This window comes from Mandrillus leucophaeus, unplaced genomic scaffold, assembly GCF_000951045.1.
Source record: "Mandrillus leucophaeus isolate KB7577 unplaced genomic scaffold, Mleu.le_1.0 Scaffold249, whole genome shotgun sequence".
Taxonomy (NCBI): domain Eukaryota; kingdom Metazoa; phylum Chordata; class Mammalia; order Primates; family Cercopithecidae; genus Mandrillus; species Mandrillus leucophaeus.
In genome coordinates, this window is record NW_012102576.1 from 1,620,962 (window position 1) to 1,632,531 (window position 11,570).

Here is an 11,570-nt window from a genome sequence, read left to right on the forward strand (position 1 = left end):
GATGCATATTTGGGGAAAAACTACTCACCTTAGATAAGTCACTGAAATCCTTCCTTTTTCTTTTTTTCTTTTCTTTTTTTTTTTCTTTTTTTTTTTGAGATGGAGTTTTGCTCTTGTAGCTCAGGCTGGGATGCAATGGCATGATCTCGGCTCACTGCAACCTCTGCCTCCCAGGTTCAAGCGATTCTCTTGTCTCAGCCTCCCAAGTAGCTGGGATTACAGGCATGCGCCACCACGCCCAGCTAATTTTGTATTTTTAGTAGAGATGGGGTTTCTCCACGTTGGTCAGGCTGGTCTCAAACTCCTGACCTCAGGTAATCCGCCTGCCTCGGCCTCTCAAAGTGCTGGGATTATAGGCGTGAGCCACCGCCCCGGCCCAGCTTTGCGATCTTTATCAATCTTTATCAGTTAATTAGCATTTACTTGCATATGAGAGTACAGAAATAAAGCAGAAACAGGAATTGTTTAACAAATTTAAGTGGCAGGAGATTGAAATGGCAAACTCTGGGGAAGGTATGTTTTGCTTTCTTTTCCTTGGGTAAAGTAGCTTGGCTGGAAGGTAACAAAGAGGTCAGGGCAAGATATCTGCCCTTGAGCAAGCCAACTGGGAAAATGATTTCAGTGATGATTTCAGTGATTTATGGATTGTCTAAGATACATGGAGAGTTCAACTGTGGAAAATACGTGACATGCTGTCACTGAGTAGCGGTGGCCAATGTCCTTCCACTGGCATCTCCACCTTGGTTAACCCAGAATTGTGCTATTTCCCGCCCCAGGGTGCCTCACAACTTTAGAAGTCTGGGAAGGGTACTATGAAAGTAAGCAGTGTAGGGCTGGGCGTGGTGGCTCATGCCTGTAATCCCAGCACTTTGGGAGGCTGAGGCAGGAGGATCACAAGGTCAGGAGATCGAGACCATCCTGGCCAAGATGGTGAAACCCCATCTCTACTAAAAATACAAAAAACTAGCTGGGCCTGGTAGCACGTGCCTGTAGTACCGGCTACTCGGGAGGCTGAGGCAGGAGAATCGCTTGAACCCAGGAGGTGGAGGTTGCAGTGAGCCGAGATCGCGCCACTGCACTCCAGCCTGGCAACAGAACAAGACTTCGTCCCCCCAGAAAAAAAAAAAGTAAGCAGCGTTGAAATCTAAAGGATATTTGAATTTTAAACATTAATTACATGGTATAATGGCATTTTCTGTTTATAAGAAAAGATATAAAAACTTACAATGTGAATCACGGAGACTGGTGAAAATTCCAGGAGTGATGTGATAGGAATTAATCTGGAAGACAGGATGGTTTCTTTTTATAGGAGGCATTAAATGTGAGCTTGAGCAGTTTGGACTTTATCCTGCAGTCGATGAAAGCCATCACAAGTTCTTGAAGAGGAAAAAGGGATAATGTAACTTTTAAGATGCTTTGGTTGTCACTAAAAGATGAATAAGAGAAGTAAAATACAGGAGATAGGGTGACCATTACGGCTAAGGAGCTACCCTAACGGCAATATCTCTTTAATTTCTATGATAAAATCTTATTTATGGACAAAGTTATGAAATAAGGCAGACTCAGTTAACGCCTCTTCTGTCTCTGCCTCCGAGTACCAAACCTTAAATTGCTTCTGTTACCCTTTGGTTCTTGCTATTCCTGTTTGATAAATGATACCAGTGCTACAAGTATCTAGACTTTTCTTTAATCCGACTTTGTGTATCAAACTTGCCTATACAGGATCTCTCTTGTGTGCTCTTCTCTTACACTATAGTTAGGACCTGCTCTCCCCTCCAATATTAATACTAATTACCGTAAATGATAAAGTTGAGTACTATCCTCTCTCTCCCAAAGAGTTGTAACTTCAAACTCAGTAAATACCTAAGTTGATAAATGCAAATCCAATTCAGTGAGAACAGAAGTTGATTAAAAGGATGGGTATGGTGGCTCACATCTGTAATCCTAGTACTTTGGAAGGCCAAGGCGGGTGGATTACCTGAGGTCAGGCGTTCAAGACCAGCCTGGCCAACATGGTGAAACTCCCGTCTCTACTGAAAATATAAAATTAGCCAGGCGTGGAGGCGCTTGCCTGGAATTCCAGCTACTTGCTCGCCTGTAATCCCAGCTACTTGGGAGGCTGAGGCAGGAGAATCACTTGAATCTGGGAGGTGGAAGTTGCAATGAGCTGAGATTGCACCACTGCACTCCAGCCTGGGCAAAAAGAGCAAAAATGTATCTCAAAAAAAAAAAAAAAAAAAAACTCCTGACCTCAGGTGATCTGCCTGCCTCACCCTCCCAAAATGCTGGGATTACAGGCATGAGCCACTGTGCCTAGATCCTTTTATTTTTTAATTTATGTTTTATTTTTTAAAATTAAATCTATGTATCCTTACAGATTGAAAATTCAAACAGCCCCGCAAGGCTTGTGAAGAAAAATAGCACCTTCCCACCACACACATATTTTCTACTCCCTACTTTTTAGCTGGTATTTTTAGGCCTACAGTTCTTCAAATACTATACATATGTTGCTATTCTTGATTTTTATTTTTGGTTTGGAAACCATCTATTGACTTGCCATTATAAAAGATGAAAATGAGGCTCTTTTTTTACCACCACCTCCACCTTTGCTAGCATCACACATCTGAATATTTCTCATGCCCTTTTATCATCCAAATATGATGATATCTTAATTTTGATTAGATCAGTATAATTAGAAACAAGAAAAGGAGCATTAATGGTTAAGAGCCTGAAACTGGGCTTTAAGGGTAAAAATTGTAGCTCTGCTCTTTACTCCCTGTCCAATCTTGCTGTAGTCACCTAATCTTTCTAGCTTCAATTTCCTCAACTGTAAAATGATGAAAAATGAGTACACCCACATTATATTATATGAGGACTATGGGAGTTGATATATATATTCATATATAATAACATATTTAAAACATGCACATTAATATACTAATATGTATTAATCACTTTCATTATCTTATAGATTATCTTTCATCTCTCATCATCTCTTTCTAAAAGGAAAATTATGCTTCCTTAATCCCACATCTTTTTCTTTCTTGGTTTATTTTCTCATTGTGGGGGTTCTTACTGAAAACAAGAACATTAAAAGTAAATTTTGGGGACTGGGCAAGGTGGCTCACGCCTGTAATCCTAACACTTTGGGAGGCAGAGGCGGGTGGATCACCTGAGGTCAGGAGTTTGAAACCAACCTGGCCAACATGGTGAAACCCCGTCTCTATTAAAAATACAAAAAAATTAGCCAGTGTGGTGGCACATGCCTGTAATTCCTGCTACTTGGGAGGCTGAGGCAGGAGAATTGCTTGAACTCAGGAGGTGGAGGTTGCAGTGAGCCAAAATCGTGCCATTGCACTCCAGCCTGGGCGACAGAGCGAGACCCAGTCTCAAAAAAAAAGGTGAATTTTGGGAGAGTTTCCATGTCTAAGAATGTCTTGAGCTTCCCCCACACTTAAACAATACTATAGCTTGTTATAAAATTCTCGGAAGAAAATACTTTCCCTTAAAAATTAAAGGCATAGGTCTTTAAATAAAAGCTGATCTCCTTCTCTTCTGTCATCTCTCTGAGACTCCTATTATTTGAATGGCGAATTTCTAACATTTCACCTCTTTAAACAAATCTGACCTCCCTCCCCTGTTGCTTCTCTGTGATTCCTCGTATTTGAATGTGGGACTTCTAATTTACCTTCCCTGCCCCCTTTTCTTTTTTTTCTTTGGTCTTACTGCTTTAGTTTCTAGGACATTTCCTTTAACTTTCTTCTAATATTTCTCCTGAATTTTTTCTTCTCATACTTTCAATTTTTAAGATTTTTTTTCTCTAAATGTTATTTGACTGCAGCTGTTTTTGTTTCATGGAAGCAATCTTTCCTCTTCTTTTTCTGAGGATGTTAATGATACAGTTTTTTGGTGTTTCTATCTCCCTGAGTAATCTTTTATTTTCTTCAAATTGTTTTTCTCTTACTGAGTCATGTTGGACCTTGTCTTCAAATCCCTGGTGATTTTTGACTACTTGCTGTCTTCTTATATTTGAAAGCGGGATGCTACAAAAGCTCATTTGAAATTCTGCATGCACAGCCCGGTGCGGTGGCTCACGCCTGTAATCCCAGCACTTTGGGAGGCTGAAGCAGGCAGATCACTTGAGGTCAGGAGTTGGAGACCAACCTGGTCAACATGGTGAGACCCTGTCTCTACTAAAAATACAAAAATTAGCTCGGTGTGGTGGTGAGCTCCTGTAATTCCAGCTACTCGGGAGGCTGGGGCACAAGAATCGCTTGAACCGGGGAGGCAGAGGTTGCAGTGAGCCGAGATCGCGCCACTGAACTCCAGCCTGGGCAACAGAGCGATACTCTGTCTCAAAAAAAAAAAGAAAGAAAGAAAGAAAGAAACTCTACATGCCTGCAAACAACCTTGTAGAATTCTACATGCATCCAACCATGGTCTTCTACTGGGTAGGTTGTCGGCTGGGTTGAGTAACTGGAACAGACTCGAAGGAGGAAGGTTGGGGATTTAGGAGTCAGTATGGAAGTTCTCACTTAATATTCCTGTTTTCAGTACGCTGTCTTCTACGGAGCCCTTTTCCTCTAGCTTTTCCAATTCATAGACTCTTCGCTTCTTCTCTATAAAGACTACATCTCAAGACTATACGGGGATGGGAGAGAAGAAATTACATGGCTATATAGGGCTAAGGAGATAACTTGGTAGTAAAAATGCCTGTGCCTTTCTAAATCATCTAATGAGTAGGCTACTTTAGACTTTTTTTTACTGCCAACTTCAGATTCCGTTCCTTAAGTGTACTTTGTAAGTTATTTATCATTTGTTAGCCTTCTTTCTAGAGTTTAAAATTGATTCCTACTTCCCCCTTTTCTCTGATGTAGTGAGGTTGTTTGTTTGTTTGTTTGTTTTGAGATGGAGTCTCACTCTGTCACCCAGGTTGGAGTGCAGTGGCGTGCTCTCAGCTCACTGCAACCTCTGCCTCCTGGGTTCAAGCGATTCTCCTGCCTCAGTCTCCCTAATAGCTGGGACTACAAGCACACGCCACCATGCCTGGGTAATTTTCGTATTTTTAGTAGAGGTGGGGTTTCACTATGTTGGCCAGGCTGCTCTTGAACTTCTGACCTCAGGTGATCTGCCAGCCTCAGCCTCTCAGAGTGCCAGGAGTACAGGCATGAGCCACCGCACCTGGCCTGATTTTGTGAGTTTTTTACTTCCTTTTTTTTTTTTTTTACAGTCTATCTTTATTTCCTAGAGCTGCTGTAACATAGCACCACAAACTAGATGGCTCAAACAACAGAAATGTATTGTCTCACTGTTCCAGAGGCTGAAAGGCTGATATTAAAGTGTCAGCAGAGTGAGGTTCTTCTGAGGACTGGGAGGAAGAATCTGTTCCATGCCTGTCTCCCAGCTTCTAGTATCCTCAGGTGTTCTTTGGGTTGTGGATGACGTTCTTCCTGTGTCTTCACATCCTCTTTCCTTTATTCATGCCTGTTTTTGTGTCCAAATTTACCCCCTTTTATAAGAACACCAGTCATATTGACTACAATCCACTCGAAAGATCTAATCTTAATTTAATCATCTGCAAAGACCTTGTTTCCAAATGAGGACACAGTCACTGATAATGGAAGTTAAAGCTTCCACATCTTTTTGGACGACACAATTCAACCCATTACACAGTTGTTTTAGCGCCGCCTCAGGAGACAGCAAAGTCAAAAATACCTTTTCATTCCACCGTCTTAAATTAGAAGTCTATCCTTTGCTCCTTTCATGATGCTATATTGCGTATTTTGAGTCTTTGTGTCATGAGTTATCCAAGGCCCTGACAACATAAAAACAATATATGCTGTTTTTGCATTCTTTTATGAGGTAGTCAGTCAGGGAGGACACAAAAGGAGACAGAGGAGACTCAGGAAAACATTTTCTGACAAGTAATTTTTGTTTACTTGTGAGTAACAAAGTTTACTCACAAGTTGCAGAGACAGCAGTCACAGCATGCCATACAGGTCACACAACAGAAAGACACCAGGGAGGTCAGGGGAAAGAAGACAGGAGCGAGGGTAAGGTTTAGGTCAAAGCGTTCAATGGGGTTGCCATAGGAAAAACAGGAAAGGGACGGGTAAACAATTTAGTTTGAAATACTTCTATGGGCTCTAAACCACAAAGGTTGTCCCTGGTTGCCTGGTAACTGGTCCTCCTATGATTAAGGCAGAGAAATGTTGCCTCCTGGAATACACAGGTTGGATATAGGAGGTATAGCTCTAGATTGGTGAGTTTGTATATCAAAGGCATGTTCTCAGCTGAGCCCTTGCTATCTCTAAGAACTGGTTAGTTCTGGTAAAGACAGTCTCTCCCCAGCCAGAATGTTTTTTTTTTTTTTTAACTGTCAAACACCATAATATACAGAAAATAAGAAAAACTCTCTCTCTGTCGCTACTGGAAGAGACTATCTGAAACTAGGAACCTGGATGCCATTAGAACTCCCCCAAACTCTGTATGTATCTCTCTCTCTCTCTATCCCTGTCATATACCTTGCCTCTCTGAATGTTATCTTTATCGATCTCATTTATCTGGTGACTGCTTGAGACCAAAACAATAGCAGCCCCTGATCTCGTATCATCCACTATGGTCTGAATGTGTGTATCATCTCCAAATTCGTACATGGAAATCCTAACCCATAAGATGATATTATTACGAGGTGAGGCCTTTGGTAGGTGATTAAGTCATGAGACTGGAACCCTCATAAATGGATTAGTGCCGTTACAAAAGAGGCCTGAGGCAGAACCCTCTTTCTTTCCTTCTGCTATGTGAGGTTGGAGTGAGAAGACAGCTGTCTATGAGGAAGTGGACCCTCACCAGTTAATCAGCTGGCACCTTGATCTTGGACTTCCCAGTCTCCTGAACTGTGAGAAATGAATCTCTGTTGTTCATAAACCACCCAGTCTGTGTATTTTGTTATAGCAGCTGGAATGGACTAAGATATTATCTAAACTTCAACATCAAAGAAGAAGGGGCTTCTTTAGTTCATATGCAAGAAATTCTAAGGAAAAATTCGGATTAATCTTATGGTCAAGGCAGTGAGATTTTATGATTGGTGGGTTCCACTAGAACCATGTGGTGTCAATGTAAAAAGAGTAGTTACCTCTGAAACCATACATACATCCCACCCCCTGCCAAAAAAAAAAACAAGGAGATGTCATGGGCGTCATGTTTTTTGTTTGTTTGTTTGTTTGTTTGTTTGAGACACAGTTTTGCTCTTGTTGCCCAAGCTGGAGTTCAATGGCACGATCTCAGCTCACTGCAACCTCCACCTCCCAGTTCAAGCGATTCTCCTATCTCAGCGTCTCGAGTAGTTGGGATTATTTATAGGTGCGAGCCACCACGCCTGGCTAACTTTTTGTATTTTCAGTAGAAACAAGGTTTCACCATATTAGCTAGACTGGTCTCGAACTCCTGACCTCAGGTGATCTGCCCACCTCAGCCTCCTAAAGTGTTGGGAAATTACAGGTGTGAGCCACCACACCCAGCTGGCATCACGTTATCTAATGAACAATGCATCATTATACGTGCTATGACAAAGATAAGCACACAATGCTTTGCAAGTGCCTAGAAGGAATTCAGAACTCAGGTAAAGAAGATCAAAAGTATCCTAGAGAAGACGATGTCTGAACTAAACCCTGAACGTTTTATAGAAACTAATCAGAAAAAAAAAGGAAGAAAATATTTTCACAGGAAGGAGGCTTTGAATATCCAGTGGTCTGAAACAATAGCAATACAGGGAAAATAATTTAGTATGCCTGAAACATAGAGTGCAATAATAGGAAATGGCTATATATGAGGCTCAAGAGAGAAACAATAGCCTGATTGTGAGTACTCTATTTCCCTTGTAAAGAATTTGAACTATCTCCCAAAGATTGCAGAGAACGCTGACCACTGAATGATATCAACAAGAGAAATGACACAATGAAATATAGTTTTATTACATTTAGTCTGGCATCAATGAGCTCTCTTTTTCCTAGAAGTGGGAAGGACAGGACTGAACACTGTTTACTAATGTGTTTGAGTAATAGTGCTGTTTTTTCTTTTTTTTTTTGAGATGGAGTTTCGCTCTTGTTGCCCAGGCTGGAACGCAATGCTGCGATCTTGGCTGACTACAGCCTCTGACTCCCGGGTTCAAGTGATTCTCCTGCCTCAGCCTCCCAAGTAGCTTGGATGACAGGCGTGTGCCACCACGCCTGACTAATTTTGTATTTTTAGTAGAGACGGGGTTTCTCCGCGTTGGTCAGGCTGGTCTCGAACTCCTGACCTCAGGCGATCTGCTCGCCTTGGCCTCTCAAAGTGCTGGGGTTACAGGCGTGAGCCACCACACCTGGCCCAATAGTGGTGATTTTGAAGCATATTCTCAGATTCTCCAATACTTCCTCCAGGTAGAAGTGGAGTCTGTGGCACCTTCCTTTGAATCTGAGCAGAACTTTGTGACTGCCTTGAGAAATAGAACGAGGCAGAAGTGTCCCTTTGAAACTAAAATGACTAGATTACAAGAGGCCATGTGCTTTCTGCTGACTTCTTTTGGCAAATTTGCCCAGAGAGCCCCTAGGCACCATGAAAGAAGTCTAGCTAGCTTGCAGACACTAAGGGAAGAGACCCATGGTGAGATCCTACAGAGAAAGAAAGAGGCGGCTGAGGAACGCCAATTGTTTGAGTCTTCCCAGTCCAACTACCAAAACTGCTAGTGAAGAAGCTTTCCAAGAAGACGCTATCACCAGTCACTAACTAAAACCAAAGCTGAGCCCCATTACTTCAGATTTGTGAGCAAAATAGATGATGCTATTATTTTAAGCCATTCTTTTGAGGTGGTTTGCTATATAGTAACAGATAATCAGAGCTAAGCCAAAATTTTTAAAAAATGAAGATTAAACTAAGGTAGTGGCAGCTGCAATGAAGCAATGTGAGCACACAATTATTAAGGAGGAAGATCCACTCATGTATAGTTCAGGGGCAGGAAATATTTTCCTAGTCTTGGAGTCAGCCAGGCACATCCTGGTGGTGTTTGACACTTGATTTGTGGATGGCAGCTTACTAAAAAATTCAAATTAAGTAATAAAATTCCTTATTTAAATTCCAAGTTTAGCAAGCAAATTTTGAAAATGGCTGTGAATAACTAAACCTCTAGCTATTGTATTTCTCATTGGAGACCAATGCACTAAAATTCTGGTTTCATATATCAATTTAAAAGTGATAATATAAGAGACCCTGGGCCTGGTGCAGTGGCGCCTCCCAAAGTGGAATCCCAGCACTTTGGGAGGCCAAGGCGGGTGGATCACCTGAGGTCGGGGGTTCGAGACCAGCCTGACCAACATGGCGAAACTTCATGTCTACTAAAAATACAAAATTAGCTGGTGTGGTGGCACATGTCTGCAATCCCAGCTGCTTGGGAGGCTGAGGCAGGAGAATCACTTGAACCTAGGAGGTGGAGGTTGCAATTAGCCAAAGGGCAAAACAGTGAAACCCCATGTCCACACACACACATACACACACACACACACACACACACACACACAGACAGAGACCCTAAATCAAATCAGACCTATCTTTATGGTAAATTCCACCTGTTTTCAGATTCAAATGCTTGATTGGGGGAGATAAAAAGCATGTTTGGGGCAATTGAGGAAATATAAATATAAGCTCTGTATTAGATAATGGAAAATATTAGTGGTTTTTAAGGCGTAATAACCATTGTGGTTATGGAGGAACATGTTCTTATTCTCAGGGGGGATATAATTTGTATATTGTGGTGGTGTTATGTTTCTAATTTACTTTTTTTTTGAGACGGAGTCTCGCTCTGTCGCCCAGGCTAGAGTGCAGTGGCACAATCTCCACTCACTGCAAGCTCCGCCTCCTGGGTTCAAGCGATTATCTTGCCTCAGCTTCCTCAGTAGCTGGGACAACAGGCACCCACGGCCACACCCGGCTAATTTTTTGTATTTTTAATAGAGAAGGGGTTTCACAGCGTTAGCCAGGATGGTCTTGATCTCTTGACCTCGTGATTCGCCCGCCTTGGCCTCCCAAAGTGCTGGGATTACAGGCGTGAGCCACCATGCCTGGCCTCTAATTTACTTTCAAATGGAAAAAAATCTAGGTGAAGGGTATATTGGTGTTTATCATACTATTTTTCAAAACTGTCTACATGTTTAAAAATGTTCATAAAAGACTGAAAAAACTTCTAACCCTTGAAATCATTAAAAAAAGTGCAAGAAACGTTGAAAAGATATTTGAGAAAATGTGAGCTTTTTAATGTAGTATTTTGGTTTTGGTTAAATAAGACATTTTGAAATATTTTACTCGATTGTGTTAATTTAAAATTTACTTCTTTAGGCTGGATTACACCTGTAATCCCAGCACTTTGGGAGGCTGAGGAGGGTGGATCACTTGAGGTCAGGAGTTCGAGACCAACCTGGCCAACATGGTGAAACCCCCATCTCTACCTAAAAATACAAAGATTAGCCTGGGGTGGTGGTGTGCGCCTGTAGTCCCAACTATTTGGGAGGCTGAGGCAGGAGAATCGCTTGAATCCGTGAGGAGGAGGTTTCAGTCCACGGAGATCATGCCACTGCACTCCAGCCTGGCAACAGAGCGAGATTCTGTCTCAAAAATAAATAAAAATGTAAAAACACACCCACAAAATAAAAGCAACTAAGTTTCATTACTGGCACAAGAAAATGAATCATATAGTCCCACTTCTTCATGTTATTTTTCTCCATGGCATCTTTCAGTCTTTATGTATGAAAATCCATGAGGGCAGGGCGCATTGGCTCGCGCCTGTAACCCTAGCACTTTAGGATGCCGAGATGGGCGAATCACCTGAGGTCAGGAGTTCGAGACCAGCCTGGCTAGCATGGCAAAAGCCCGTCTGTACTAAAAATACAAAAAAATTAGCTGGGCGTGATGGCGGGCGCCTTGTAATCCCAGCTACTCAGGAGGATGAGGCAGGAGAAAAGTGCTTGAACCCGGGAGATGGAGGTTGCAGAGAGCCTACATGGAGCCATTGCACTCCAGCCTGGGGGACAAGAGAGAAACTCTGTATCAAACAAATAAATAAAGAAAATCCATGAGTTATTGTATCACATTATATGTTTATAATTTTTAGGTCTTATTTTCAAATTGAAAATAGTTTAATTTTCAGTTGCTCATTTTAGGTTTTTTTGTTTGTTTTGGTTTTTTTCTGAGATGGAGTCTCGCTCTGTCGCCCAGGATGGAGTGCAGTAGCGTGATTTGGCTCACTGCAAGCTCCGCCTCCTGAGTTCACACCATTCTCCTGCCTCAGCCTCCCCAATAGCTGGGACTACAGGCGCCCGCCACCACGTCCGGCTAATTTTTTTGTATTTTTCAGTAGAGACGGGGTTTCACTGTGTTAGCCAGGATGATGTCGATCTCCCGACCTCGTGATCCACCCACCTCAGCCTCCCAAAGTACTGGGATTGCAGGTGTGAGCCACCCCGCCTGGCCTCATTTTAGTTTTGATGCAAATATGGCTAAACCCTCCCTGGTTCTGCCCCCCGGGTTCAAGCGATTCTCCT